We start from the raw sequence: 15671 nt of genomic DNA, 5'->3' as shown, positions 1-15671 counted from the left end.
TACTCGTTGACCATTCTCCAGATGCACCGCCAAATGTATAACAGTAGGATGACGTTAGTGAATTGGAAATCCGAATATACGCCAAATCGCTTCATTACAGTTCACATAACGACCAACTTGATAGCGTGAGTTTTCATCGTTGGTATTTGAGGATTGCAATCCAAAAACCACCATATCACTGACTTTCGTGACATATTTGCAAATATATTTTATGGACTTTACTGAATTGCAGTATTCAACGTTGCAATGTTTAAGAAATAAGTGGCGAATATGGAACAATCCAACTGTTGTCGACAACGAAATCCATTCTTTTCACTTTCGTTGTGACAGTTCGACCCTTGTCATCTGGTGATCGACGCCGATACAGCGGATACCCATCGTTACAAGTGACAGTCTCCGCCGTTAATTCCCATGGATATCGTTTAGAGCACTTTCCATTGACCATGCAAGGTGATTGGGGATTGATGGCACCACACGGTCCATGAATCATATTAGTAGTAACAACATCATGTAGGTCTGGATCGACTTCATGATCAGGAGTCTCGGCACGTATGATATCATCTATTTGGTCAGGCTGAATTCTTTCCACTAACCAAATAAGAATGTGTGCGTGCGGCAGGCCTCGCTTTTGCCATTCGATTGAATACATCCAGCATCGAGTATCTCCAAAGACGAATTGTTTAACATTAAAGTGCATCAGGGACCGAATCTTTTGCCTAAATATACGTGCTGTGATGTCGTGTCTATCATTTGATGTTTGTCCGGGAAGCAGCAATTGAGTAATTTCTATCCATTTTGGATTACAGGTAAAAGTAATAGAGAGATCTGGCCGGCCGTAATGACGAACATATGTTATTGCATCTTGTGCATATTCATGCATATGACGTGGGCTACCAATGTACGTCGCCGGCAGAATAGTTAATCGACCAATATTAGCTGCATTTCCTTCAGTACTAACTGCATCACGTAAATGGATGTACTCCTCAGAATGCAGTTTGGCTTGGTTCAACCTAATAAATGTTAAACGTTCCGTTTCTATTTTTACATACATGTCAACGCAATACTGCTGAAACAATCAACGAAACCGCAGTAAATAGTTGTCAGCATTTTGACGAATAATCAAACGATATGCATAATAATTCATTGAGCTAACTTTCTTTGTAGTTTCTTCACCTAAAATTAAAAATTTGATAATAAACCATTTCAAAGACAAATAATACAGACATTAACCATTATTAAGATACTGATACTTTACCATTCAATGGATTTATCATTTTAATATTGAAATAATATTCATCTTCTTCTTGCCAAAACATCAGTGGGTATTACAATGCGTCATTTGATCGATGAGTTTCAGATATTTGTTGCAGTTGCCCAGTATCGCTAGGTGTAAGCACAATATCGCGTTTTTCCAATTGTTCACCAACAATCAGGAAGGCAACTTCGTCTACCGTTGGAGCATTAAATGTGCGTTCGTGTGTTCCAGATGGTCGTTTATCTGCTTTGATGACAACTTTATAGTCATCATTTGGCAAGCGCTCTAAAGCACTCTTAAACAACCTGACCAACGCATGATGTTCATAAGCAGACACTGCAAGTCTTGAATCGATCAAGTTGTTCTTCCATGTTGCCCATGAAATATATTTGTAAAAATTTATTTTGTGTATCTTCGAAAGGTAGTAATGATCCAATTCGATGGTGAATCTGTCCTTGTATCTACAAAATAAAAACCAGACAGTATTAACTGGGTTATAAACACTTTTTCTGTGGGAGAGTAGAGTTCAGTATTAGCAAAAATCCTCCGTCTTCGATTATGTCTGCCCCAAATGATGTCATTTGGAAACAACTATTGTATTTTCGAGTATTTGCAAGAAAGTGGCGTGATTCTTGTGTTTCGCCACAAAGCAATGAATACATGTGGCGGAGTCAACACTGACAATTTCACTTTACCATTAAGGCAGCATAATCCAGGCGTTTCTCCGGAAAACTTTAATGCACCACAATACTCGCAAACAACGTCCATTGGCCCAATGCAAACGCTAGGATGCAAGCTGTAATCATTGCTGCAATCGTATCGAAACGCTGCTCGATTCAAATCAGCTAAATATCTTGTTCTGCGTCGCAAATTACACAGGCCGACATGATTTTTGCTGACGTTAACTTGAGAGGTGTTCTTAACTATGTAATTTGGGTACGCTGATTCTAACTGCATACTTGGTTTTTGTCCATCACATCTAGATTTTGTGAAATCTGGAGATCTGGGGTTGGAAAATAGGCACCCAAAAGTATACTATTGAAAGTTTAAACAAAAATTTTCAACTTTTTTTTACGGATTTTAGAATATTTTGTGTAAGGAAATTAGTTCTTGTTTGCACATATAACAAATATACAATTTGTAAGACGCAGCAAGTTCCCACAATTGTTTAAAATTTAAAAGCAGACAATTCTTGGAATCCCTACAGCATACTTCTTGGTTCAAATTTTACTCATTATAGAACTATATCCGGAGTGTAAGATATTATCCATTATAACAAAGAAATAACTTTTTGATATTTTGTAAATTCATTTTCAATCAAGCCTATATATATATTAATAAGATAAAATAATAATGTTTTTAGTACAATATTATGCTTATATCATGGAAAAATATATTGCAAATTAGGTCATTTTGAATAATTTGAACGCATTTTTTTCGAAATCCTGACGTGATGGAGAAAAACTAAGTACAGGGCCGTGATTAGCAGCCCCCAATTACTATAGGAGACCTATTGAACTTCAAACACTTTTTTAAGACCTCAAAAATGTCGGCCTGTGTTATCTATGTATTTGTTGCCTTCTGTTGCTCGCTCGACGATTCTGCATTGCCAACCGAGCTGTTTCACGGGCTGCTTCACTTTGCTCTCGTGATTGAGAAGCACGAAGTCGAGCCATACTATCGCGACGCTGTTCACGTGCAATTTCTTGTTCTTCTTCAGTCCTTTCATTTGCAGTATTTTGTATTCTTCTTGCATTACAGCTTTGTCGGGAAAGATTCGATTGTCTTGGTCGCGGCATTATTAATTAAACTGCAATCCACTTGTTAATTATTTATTTAATAGAAATAGTTTTAATATTGATTTCTTACAAATATCAAATTGTCATCCATACGTGATTACATAGCTGGCTCTAAGCTACCTCCCTACCAATTTTCAGGCAAATCTGTTCTGCCGTTCTTGAGTTATAAGCGGTGTAACTAACACGACTTTCTTTTATATATATAGATCACGGTTGCAAGCGATGACAGCCATGGCCAACAATCAACTATCTCTACATTATATAATTAATTCTAAAATTTTATTTCTAAAATATTTTTTTTAGTCACAACTTGTATTTATACTATTGCATCCGGTTCCTGCTTACTCTGAAGTCTCTCACCGTGAATTCAGACATTCGGAAACTCCGTCTCAAAAAAAAAAAAAAAAAAACGACGCTGTTAGTCAATGTTAGTCACATTAAATATCAACTAAATTTAAAGAAATCTTTGAAAATTTTCAGACACAGTGCGGTTATCCTAGTAACCTATGGTGTGTGGCCTACACAGGTCACTTACAACTCAGACACTCACCGATCCGAAACAATTTATTTAATTTTTCGATATTTTGATAACAAGATTGTCTAAAAATTTCTGAAAAGTTTGTATCATTTACAAAATGCTCTTTATTTGCTCTAGACAGGAGATTTGGAAGTTGAAGGCTGCAGTCTTTTTGTTTGTCGGGCTGTTCCTCATCAATGTCAATGTGTTGCGCATAAAATATCAAGCTGATGTTCCATCCATGTTGGTTACCCTCTCGACAGCAACATTACGCTGCACCTCTTACGTGTGGAGAAGATAGGAACAGTAATCAGGGGTCGACAAGAAATTGTGGATATCGTCGTGTATTATATAGTCAATCAGATCGTGAATGCTCTGGTTTGGGGAGCCGTTTACAGCTATTTTGGGGATCTTCAACAGACACCGTGTCATGCCCAATTTCTTGCTAAATTTCGTTGGGCCACTATTCCGTGATTAGCATCAAGTTATTTGTGGTCCTGTTGCTTACGTATGTACATATCTGTGAAATTGAGCAGGAGCTTGGATTACATCTTTTCCTGGCGCAGAACAGGAAACAGAATCTAGTATGGATTTCAGACTTAACAAAGAGCTTCAACTGCAAACGTCTTAACTATTATAGAGCAACTTAAAAGTGTGGCCTATTTTTCATCCTTTTCCTTATCCTTGTTACTGGGTGCCGCCTCAGAAGCCTCGCGGAAAGCACGAAAACGAGCGCGTTCTTGTTCCCGGAAGCGACGACGTCCCGAAGCTGTGGCACCATAAAGGGTACGTACTACGTACCACGGGATTTGTGGTGCTATAAAGTTGCGGATTATAGGTATGAACCTTAGGCTCGTCACCCCATAAAATGAATGCTCTGGTTTGGGAGCCGCTTGCAGCTACTTTGGGGATCTCCAACGGACACTTTGTCATGCATCCCAAGATGATGAATAGCCCGACAACCAAAAAGACTGCCTTTAACTCCCAAATTTCCTGTCTAGAGCGAATAAAGAACATTCTGCAAATGATACAAACTTTTCAGAAATTTTGATAAGATTGTTTAATCTTGTAATCAAAATATGGAAAAATTAAATAAATTGTTCCGGACCGGTGAGTGTCTGAGTTGTAAGTGACCTGTGTAGGCCACACACCATAGGTTACTTGGATAACCGCACTGTGTCTGAAAATTTTAAAAGATTTCTTTAAATTTTGTTGATATTTAATGTGCTGATGGAGCCATTGACTTACAGCGTCGTTTTTTTTTTTGGAGACGGAGTTTTCGAAGGTCTGATTTCACGGCGAGAGACTTCACAGAGTAAGCGGGAACCGGATGCAATGGTATAAATACAAGTTGTGACTAAAAAAAATATTTTAGAAATGAAATTTTAGAATTAATTAGACATTGTTATAGACTTAAACTTTTAGAACCGGGCAGTGCATTTAAAAAAAGTTAAATGGAATAAAAGTTAAAGGAAAAAGTAATATCAAAAATAATTTAAGTTGCTGGAGCTCTCATCTCGAGAGCCAAAAAGCAACTGTTTAAGTGTCACAGAATTCGGTACCACGTGTACTATTAGGTATGGGCAAAGCTTCGATTAACAATCGACATTGTAAGGGTTGTCGGTAAATATTTACTTAAGCTACTCGAGATTTCAGTGTTGAAAAGTGGAAAAATCGGCTAAAGCCAGATTTTAGTGTTGGCAAACGCCAAATATTAGCCGAATATTTTACTCAAATTATAAATTTGAGGAATATTCAGCTGCTCTGGCAGCCGAATTTTGTATTCTGAAGTACATTTGTTCTATAAAATCAAGAAATATTGTAAACTCAACAATATTTTCGTTTGTTGAGAATAGTACGAACAAAAGATTCAAAAAACCCGCGGATTCGAGTATCCAAATTCGGCATCTGGCAACACTATCTCAACAATTTGACAGTTTTTTTAGCTATAGTCCCGCTAAAAACATAAATTTTCTTTTGTTAATTACACAAAAACTACGAAATAAATCGCCAAGGCGCACCTGAGGTATTGCTCGTTCAAAATTTATGTAGTGTAAGCACGTTTTGGGCCCGAGTAGCTTAAGTAAATATTTGGCAATTTGAATTATTTTTTTAATTTGGTTAACTAATTTAATTATTCTTCATCCGAATCAATTAAAAGCGTAATGGCATCTTCTTTCTTTCGTGGGGTAAAAGTTTGGGAGTTAGTTGCGGATTGTCATAACTGTAAATGCAAATCTTTTTATCAAAGTGTTTCTTATCATATGGATGTGGATTAATGGATTATGGTGCCATATTGTAGAAGCTAAAATATTCCAATTTAATAATTGTTTTCTGAGTTTTGCGTAGATGGTCTTATGTTTTATGTTTGCCAATGCCAATACTCTAGCATTTTAATTACAAATAGTTGCCATTAAAAAATGTATTGTTGCTCTTTTAAGCAAAACACCTTCCGCTACAACTTTCTGCCAAAACTTTGCGCGAACTCCTAAGGCCTCAATGGATATTCATAAGAAAGGACAAACATTCATTCGTTTCTTAGAACCACACACATTTGAGTCAAAAAGACTTCACACACACACACACACACAAGAGGCCAAAAAGGCTTTCATGCCATTACCTTTCCACCAAAATTCAAGATGGTAACTGAATCTCAATAACTAAAGCTGATCCAAAAAAACTGATCGCATATTCCGGATTTTCTGAATTATAAATCAATGAAAATATGCGATTTGTCCTGTGTTTTAACGTGATTTTCAATACATGTAATGTAATGTATGTATGGTCGGGGAAAGTAGTGCCAGAAGAGGGCTATGCTCTCAAACCAATTGTCGAAGCGCTTTTTCCACTTTGATTGAGACACCTAGGAAAGATGGTTTTTAAACGTTTTAACAGCATCTTCTGGAACGAAAATCGTTCTTGATGAGCGGGAGCAAAAAAAGTTGTTGAGTTCGAAATCATCGCTGTACGGTAGATGACCCATTAATTCGACTGGCTGGTCAAAATAACTCTGGTTCATTTTTTCTCAGAATACTTCTGGCAAACGTATTTTGGTGTACCACATGGAATTGACCAGTTTTGCCGAAGAATCAGGAGACCATTTGCCCTCGAACACCCACACGTTCGATTGTTGCTTTGTTTCAAGCCCATACCCATAAAGATCCATTATTCTTCACCTGTGACGATCGTACATTTCTTTGAACTAATCGACTCGAGCCTCTATTTGAGCGGTCAAAATGTGCGGGAACCATTGAAAACAAACTAACCATTTTTACTGTCAGGTGATAACCCCCCGTCAAAAGTTGTTAACGTGTTAACTCCATTTCTAGGCCGAGAAGAATTTTTCAAGTCTCTCAAATGATGCCAAAAAATGTCAACCTTTCCAATGCATTGGGAAATTGAACATGACACAAAACTTTAATACTAAAAATATACCTGGAATACCTGGAAGTTTCCTTTTGCCAAAAACATAACCTCGTCTGGACCACAGTGCAATGGAAAATTCAGATTGCACCTTGCAGCACTTACAATTAGTGTTGCCTAGGCCAGATATATACACATTTAGCAGCCCTCGTAACGATTGAACATTTACAAAACAAAGCAAACACAATGAATTGTGTCAAGAGAAACTTATTCTAGTTTTATAAGTTTTAAGAAACAATTCTCAAATCTTTCCATAGTTTACACATTTATACATAAATTCAAATAAATATTTATCCATAAAATTATACAGAAAAGAAAAACTGCACACTAAACTGAAATTATTCCGCCGCGCCTTTCTGCACGCTATGCATCGATGCACTGCTTAGCTCAATATTTGGTATCAACATCTCTTCGTTGAGGGTCTGACGATAAAAGGATCTGTGCAGCTATAAGGCAAAGGTCGTGTGATAATATCACGATCCATAACAGTGCCGGAGGGTAAGACCGACAATTGGATCGGACAGCAAAATATCTATCAAGGGATCCTTAAACTCATCAAGTGCGTCGGTACACTCATCTTCAGTCTGTTGAATGGTAACATAGATCTCATGGGCTCGTAGCGTTAACGCCTTACAGTGCTCCACCTCAAAGACTGAGCTTAGCGCTAGACGTTTGATTCACATCAAAGGAACGCTCATCGGCAGCCAAGGCCTGAGCGAACCTATCACAGTCCAAGTGGAGATATTTATCAAAGATCTAAGTAAGTAAACTACGCGGCTCCCAATCTTATTTCGCTGAATTCCTTACTTTCAGTTCATAGCATTTGCGGCCAGCTAATTGTTTTAGATTAAAATTAAGCATACAGCTAAATTGATCGACCAACTTAGCGCGCCAAATTGCTCTTTGATGTCACTAGTTAGATAATGAAACAAATCAACTGCCTCACGTGCCACCGTTAAATAGGAGACGCTCATCTGCAGCCAATTGGGTGAGACGACTCTGTTGCTGCTGCTAATTCTACTTAAATTCTGTCTGTCCGGCAATAACTGTTGCGTCAGATGTATACGCTTCAAATTCTCCAAGGATTCATCGGGCAAGAATGTAGTATCATTCATCAGCATATTGGCGAATTTAACAAACTGATTGCCCACACGCGATTCATAGATGACTGCCTGACGACAAATAGGACCCTTCCACAAAGATTTCAACAATTGGTATTTTATTGTAAACTTATCACAGAATTCTGAGCTTTGACTTGATGTGTTTTCTTTCTTCTAGAATCTCATTAGAGCTTACCAAGGAGTTTTGGGTCAGCTCATATTGACCGAGTTAGTTTAAATAAGAACACAACATTACCTCAACCAGCTCGGCGGACACAAACGGATTTTTAATCAGATGCGAGGCACACTCATGAGTCAATAGCCATGTTATAATTGAATGATCAACACCCTGACGTAAATCCACAATGGCATTCTGCATTGAAAACAATATAAATTCAGCTATATCATCGTTATACCATTCGGGCAGTGCGGAAAGCGTATCACTCGGCGTGGGTTGCTGAAGAGGCAACTGGAATATAAATGGCCCTTCAATGGGCCAACCCTTAAGTTGGTACAACATAAATTCGCAAACAGTGGAATAGAATTCAAGGCATCGTTGCAATAAACCAGAATCCAATAATGTATTCTTACTGGAAGTTTTTGATCTGTTAAGTTTCCTCCATTGCTTCTCCCAACGCTCTGGGAACTAATTATGTAGTATAACGATTGGGATAACGTGAATTAGCCCAATGTACTTTGGGACGATCCAATTCATCGATGAGCTTCTGCAATTCACACTTTCTGGCGATACCGTTGAATAGATAGCCCAAATGATGAGCCTGAAGGAGGACCGTCTTGGTGATAAATCGCTAAGACTGAAAGTATGCTATCTGTATTTCAAAGTATTAATTACACGGGTTTGAAAAAAACCCAAGGTGTCAAACAAATATCTTCTGACAATTCTTGATGCCCGCAGATAGTCTTGAGTTGTCATTCCTAAGTACCATAAACCTTTTGCTGTTTTGTATTTATAGCATGCACCCATTGGGTTAAATTGTACATTAAAGTCGCCAAAATGTATGTAACAGGCAGAAGGAAACTTTTCCGACCCCATAAAGTATTTATGTATATTCTTGATCAGTGTCAACAGCCGAGTCGCTCTCCCTCCCGTCTTTCCGTCCGTCCGTCGATGTGTCCGTCCGTATGAACACCTACATCTCGGAGACTATAAGAGTTAGAGCCATTAAATTTGGTATGTAGACTCGTGTATAACTTTCATCCAACTCTGGATGTAACCATTGACCTTCCTTTTGGGGTTATGACTAAATATAATAACTCGATGCCTCCAAACCGATGGTTTCGCAAGACAAACTTTACTAAACTCAAAAAACTTTTGTTAGCTAATGATTGGTCATATCTGTATACTTGCACGGATATGGACTCTGCCATTTCTGTCTTCTTTAAAACTCTTAAGTCGTTCTTCAATGTTTGTGTCCCGCATGTGACCCAATGATGGTGTGATAGACCTCCTTGGTTCTCATGTGAGTTATGTAACTTGAAGAACGTAAAATCAAGATGCTATAAAAGATTTAAAAAATCCGGTAAAGCATCGGGTTTTTCCTTTATGTACTTGTTCGATCAAATTCTATGGTGCTAAATTCACAATGCTATAAAGATTATCTTAAACGTTGTTAACTTAAGTTTCCTCGCGATGCTAGCAATTTTATAACATTGTCAATGTCAAACGTAAGACATCAGTGCACCCGTCTTACTTGTCTTTCGAAAACAATAAATCTGGCACTGATCAGGCAATTCCCGCTATGTTTACTGATTCCTTCAAAACAACTTATTCCTCTTCGATTTATCAAGCAAATCCTCCTTATCCTCATCACTTGCAATCGTCTAACTGCATTTTAGACTTTAGACTGTGCTTGATGAAAGTTCGGTTCTTAGCGTGCTCAGTTCCGTAAAACCAGTAAATGCACCTGGCCCGGAAGGAATACCAGGCTGCGTGTTTAGGTTTTGTGCCAATACTTAAGTTATTTACACTGTCCGTCACATGTAAAAAGGGCAAAAAGTCCGAACCCTCCAATTATAGGGGCATTTCTAAATTGTCTGCCAACCCCAAAGCATTTGAGAAAGTAATAACATCTCAATTGCAGCATTTTCGTAGCTCAATTATTTCGTCATCGCAACATGGCTTTAAGAAACGTAGATCGACAACTACTAACTTATTAGAATTTAAATATCACTCTATCAAACTGACGTCATTTATACTGACTTCAGCAAGGCCTTTGACTCTGTTAATCATACTTTGCTTTTATATAAGTTGAACACACTTGGCATCCCTTCCCTTTTGCTTGATTGGATTCTTCTAAACGTATTTTTCTAAGCGTACACAAAAGGTCCTCTTTAAGTCTTCATTTTCTAGGACTATCGATGTGACCTCTGGAGTACCTCAGGGTAGTCATTTGGGTCCATTGCTATTCACTCTTTTTATAAATGATCTTCCATTGATAGTGACACATTCTCGTGTTCTTATGTACGCGGATGATGTAAAGCTTTACTTCAGTTTTAAAGACATATCGTCTTCTTGCCTGCTTGAATCCGATCTTAATGATCTTCAGAGTTGGTGTGAAACCAACCAATTAAACCTCAACGGCTCTAAATGTAAAGTTATGTCTTTTTATAGATGCACTCCATACTTAGCAACTTATTATCTAAATGGCACTCCCTTAGAGCGGTTAGATATTATCAATGACTTGGGTGTTCTTATGGACCATAAGATAACTTTTAATCCTCATATTTCTGCTACAGTTAGTAAAGCTATGAATGTTCTTGGATTTGTGAAACGATGGTCAAAAGAGTTTGACAATCCGTACACAACCGAAATTCTGTATACTTCATTAATCCGTCCTATCTTAAAGTACGGATCCTGCATATGGTCACCTCAATATGAGACGCACCAAAGTAAAATTGAATCTGTGCAAAAGCAATTTCTGCTTTTTGCTCTTCGCGGTCTAAATTGGGATCGCAATGTCAATTTGCCATCATACTCCAGTAGGCTTCTTTTAATCAATCTTCCTTCTTTAATTAATCGTAGAATAATTTTTGGTAGTATTTTTTATTCACAAACTTTTAATTAAAGAAATAGACTCTCCTGAGCTATTGAACTAGTTAAACCTATCTGTACCTACTAGAAATTTTATTCCTCTATCCTTGAAACACTGTACTTCTAACTATTCCCTGCATGAACCTTTTCGAGTCCTATGTTCTGATTACAATCTTCTGTATCCCGTAATCAGATCAGAAGCCTCGCTTCCCCTTGTAAAAACCTCTATCTTAGCACACTTAGCTCGTAATTAGCTGTAGTTAATAATATTTTATTTGTTTGTCCGTTTTATTTGTATTTGTAACTGCCCCGTATATTTCGGGTTGGAGAATTTTACTGCTGATCACATCCGGAAACCTTCCATAGACGAGGATGACTACTACGTCATCGGCTTGGGCGATGGTCTTCACTGGGCCCACATTTCACGTTCGCAGGGCAAGACAGCTCCTTGGGTTGTGTCTCTGCTTACGTTCCGAGTGAATGTAGGGCCTAAATTGTAGAGTAAAGTGAGATGTTATCTTCCTGTGTTTGAGCACCACGGATATCCAAAAACTAACACAGCTCTTAACAATATGTGTGCCGAGTGCAGATAGAACTTTCGATATCCAGAAAGGTCGCATTGATGTATCCTTTATACTGCAGTGAGGATGAGTACGCCATCATGCGCAAAGTAGTCTCCTCTCGAATGCTCTTTGGCAAGCACCTTCCACAATCTCGCTCTTTTACCACGATGACTTCATTTTCATCGCTGTGCAAATCTCTAATTTAAACTTCCTCCGAGACGTTTGTATGCTTCCCGAACCTTCATCCTAAACGATTCAAGGATATAATTGAAAATTGGTTTTGATTCCGCTCAATTCTGTTCAATTACTCCATAAGATAGCGAGAGTAGTCAGTAGGCTTAGTTGTAAGCAAAGATTAAAATATTATAGATGCTATCGGTAATCAATTTTGCTGATCTGCCAGTCGATACCAGTGACTCCGAAAATAATTTCAACATTAAGTGCCTGAATGCAATTCAATCCAAAAATAATTAAAATTAAGTTTAACAATACTTTGTTCCATTCGTGTTTTGATAGAAGTGCAATATTATCCACAATTTGGTTGAAAATCGCCTACAATTGCTTTTGACACAGATTTCTATCGATTGTATATATTCAAAGGGTATTCTTCGGGGGAAAAAAATAGATTTTCGGCTGAAGAAATGCAGTAACTTTAAGGATTTATCAAATCAGTTTGCAAAGAAATATAGATTTTGAGGGTGTCTAAGCATCCAAACCCCATTCCCAGAACCGTCCCTGCGTTAATTAGTTTATGAAATAAGAATATGCCAGAAATAAGCCAGAATACAAAGGATGATGATTATTTGGATCACAATGGATTTGAAAGGATTGAGGATATTATTTTAACTAGAATGACCATCCAGGCATCGAAATAAGGTACCCAGGTACGGCCAGGGAAGGGCAGCTGCTCCCCAAAAGCTAGGGGGCGTTTAATTTCTTAAGAATTCAAATAAAAATGTATTACAACCAGAGGGCCGGGTCTATTCGATTTGTCAAAGTAGAAGTTCTTGAACCAACTATATTAACGGTATGCTATATCTCATAATAAACAAACTAGCAAATTCCCATCAGGCATCTTTCTCTGTTAACATTTTGCTGAGGTCATGTGTTGAAAGGATTCCTAATCATAATTTAAGGTTCAATGTACGTTTGAATACGTTTTTGAACGCTTACATTTGCTACTAATGGAAACAAAAAATAATTATATTATTATCCAACGTTTTGAAAGTTTTTTATAAAACTTCTTAAAAAACTCAACAAATATCCGAAACTAAAAATAGCACCACTTGCAGTCATATTTAGCAGGATTGCAATATAAAATATCAAAGAAGTTAAATTCGGCTATGCCGAAGTTTTTATACCCTTGCAGTCCTTGACAATAATAATTTTACATGTTCAAAATTTGTTTTCTGCAACTCAATTCGTCAATATACAAACAAAATAATTTTACTCTTTTTACTACAATTCGTTCTTCTTCTTCTCTCATTCCCTCATTATATTGACTGTAACTTGTGTTCTATTTATCCGATCGGATTGAATTTTGGGATGGGATCTCATGTTTTACATCCAATACTATCACATTAGCAAATTTCATTTGAAAACTCCAATTTTTATGAAATTTTTTTGAAATTGTTTCTTCTAGTGCTATATGATATAGTGGTCCGATCAATTTTTATACTTGATCTGCTCCAGATAATAAAAAGCACACAAAATTTTAGCCCGATAGCTCTTAAGATGGCTGAGTAAAGCACGTAAGCACGGACGGACAGACGGTCAGACGGACATATCGACTCAGCTTCTCATGCTGATCAAGAATATATATACTTTATGGGGTCGGAAACGTTTCCTTCTGTGCGTTACAAACATCTGATCAATTTTATAATACCCTCTGCAAGGGTATAAAAATTACATTAATGTTGAAATGAAATGAAATATATGTATATGTCGGAGAATTAAGAGTGCCTAAGAGTAGGCTAATGCTACTCGGGTCCTAAAAAGCCCTCAAACTACATAAATTCGGTTTTAAACGAAAGGGAAAAATTTCACGAGCACTACCTCAGGTGTGCCTTGGCGATTTATTTCGTAGTTTTTGTGTAATTAACAAAAGAAAATTTATGTTTTTAGCGAGATTATAGCTAAAAGTAGCTGTTTCCGGCTAAAAAACTATCAAATTGTTGAGATAGTGTTGCCAGATGCCGAACTCTGGATACTCGAATCCGCGGGCTTTTGAAACGAAAATATTGTAGACAAACATATATTGGCTGCCATAGCATCCGAATATTCCTCGAATTTATAATTTAGAGTAAAATATTCGGATACCAGGGCGTTTGCCAACACTGAAATCTGGCTTTAGCCGATTTTTCCACTTTTCAACACTGAAATCTTGAGTAGCTTAAGTATATATTTACCGACAACCCTTACAATGTCGATTGTTTTTTATCGATTGTTAATCGAAGCTTTGCCCATACCTAATAGTACATGTGGTGCTTTTTGGCTCTCGAGATGAGAGCAACAGCAATTTAAATTATTTCTCTTCTTTTACTTTTATTAAATTTAACTTGTTTAAAACGCACTACCCGGTACTAAAAGTTTAAGTTTATAATATAACAATGTCTAATTAATTCTAAAATGTTATTTCTAAAATATTTTTTTTAGTCACAACTTGTATTTATACCATTGCATCCGGTTCCCTCTCACTCTGAAGTCTCTCACCGTGAATTCAGACCTTCGGAAACTCCGTTTCCGAAAAAAACATGTTGTTAGTCAATGGCTCCATCACTACATTAAATATCAACCAAATTTAAAGAAATCATTAAAAAATTTTCAGACACACCGGAAGCGACGACGTTCCGAAGCTGTGGCACCATAAAGGGTACGTACCACGTACCACGGGATTTGTAGCGCAATAAAGCTGCGGATTATAGGTAGGAACCTCAGACTCGTCATCCCATAAATTCTCACTTGTTTCCACTTGCTGTTGATCCGGTAGGGATGGCAGTTGATCGAAGCTAATGGACATGTACATGTACCGACTCCAATGACTTAACACCACACCTCACTCGACAACATTTCTAATGTTGTCACGCTGCCAGGCTTATCAACATATATCTAGCAACACTGCTTCTGCAAAGGCAACATCTCAAATCTGCCGAGTCATCCTGCAATCTCAACATACCAATTGTCAACCTGCAAAGGGCAGTGTTGGACATACCATAGTTACAGGTGACATACCTGTCAATTCACATATCAAACATTAACAAAACATTAGACTACTCTTAGGCACTCTAAATTCTCCGACACGGCCATTCTGACAAGTTACACGTCCTCGTGTAAAAGAATATGAAGATCCTTTCCGTTCATTATTCTACATTGAATAAACCAGATACATGTCATCCATATTGGCAAACCATTATAATCTTTATATTTTACTTGTATTATACCGGCAAGGGCAACCACAAACTATTTCGCTCCAACATAGTAATGTACTATTTGCTCTAGTTGACCACACGGTCTCTTATCTTGACTCAATTACCCGTATCTGGCTTAATCAGTCAACTTCCATCACTTCATTAATCAGTCAACTTAAATCACCAAACTCATATTTGCAGTAACATACAAAGTCTTATTTTATTAACATTAGATGTAAACTAATTATAGTACAACACTGTACGGCCCTCCTGACCATCACACGTCCTCGTATGTTACATTAATAACGTTACGACATGCATTGCTCAGTCTGAAATGACATTTTGATTCAATCTTATTATAAAGGATGTTAAAATAAAGCTTAGTTTTTATTGTTCTATGGGTTGTACCAGTGGCAGAATAAAGGATATAGATCTGCCTATTACTCTATGCACCCGGCGTTCAGTGATCTCCCACTAGTTTTGGACTCTCTCGTAAAGTAACATATGTCCCGGACACCAACCATATTGGGCTCCTATCACCTCACCTCTCCATAC

General features: G+C 37.5%; 1 pseudogene; it reads right to left on the bottom strand.

Moving 5' to 3' along the window:
* Positions 1 to 7332: 7332 nt before the first annotated feature.
* On the bottom strand, positions 7333 to 14734 carry LOC137579678 (ubiquitin conjugation factor E4 B-like; annotated as a pseudogene).
* Positions 14735 to 15671: the final 937 nt, after the last annotated feature.

This window comes from Drosophila tropicalis, unplaced genomic scaffold (assembly GCF_018151085.1).
Source record: "Drosophila tropicalis isolate 14030-0801.00 unplaced genomic scaffold, ASM1815108v1 contig_761, whole genome shotgun sequence".
In the NCBI taxonomy this organism is placed as follows: domain Eukaryota; kingdom Metazoa; phylum Arthropoda; class Insecta; order Diptera; family Drosophilidae; genus Drosophila; species Drosophila tropicalis.
The sequence above is the reverse complement of the archived record's forward strand: the minus strand, read 5'-3'. Positions and strand labels throughout refer to the sequence as shown.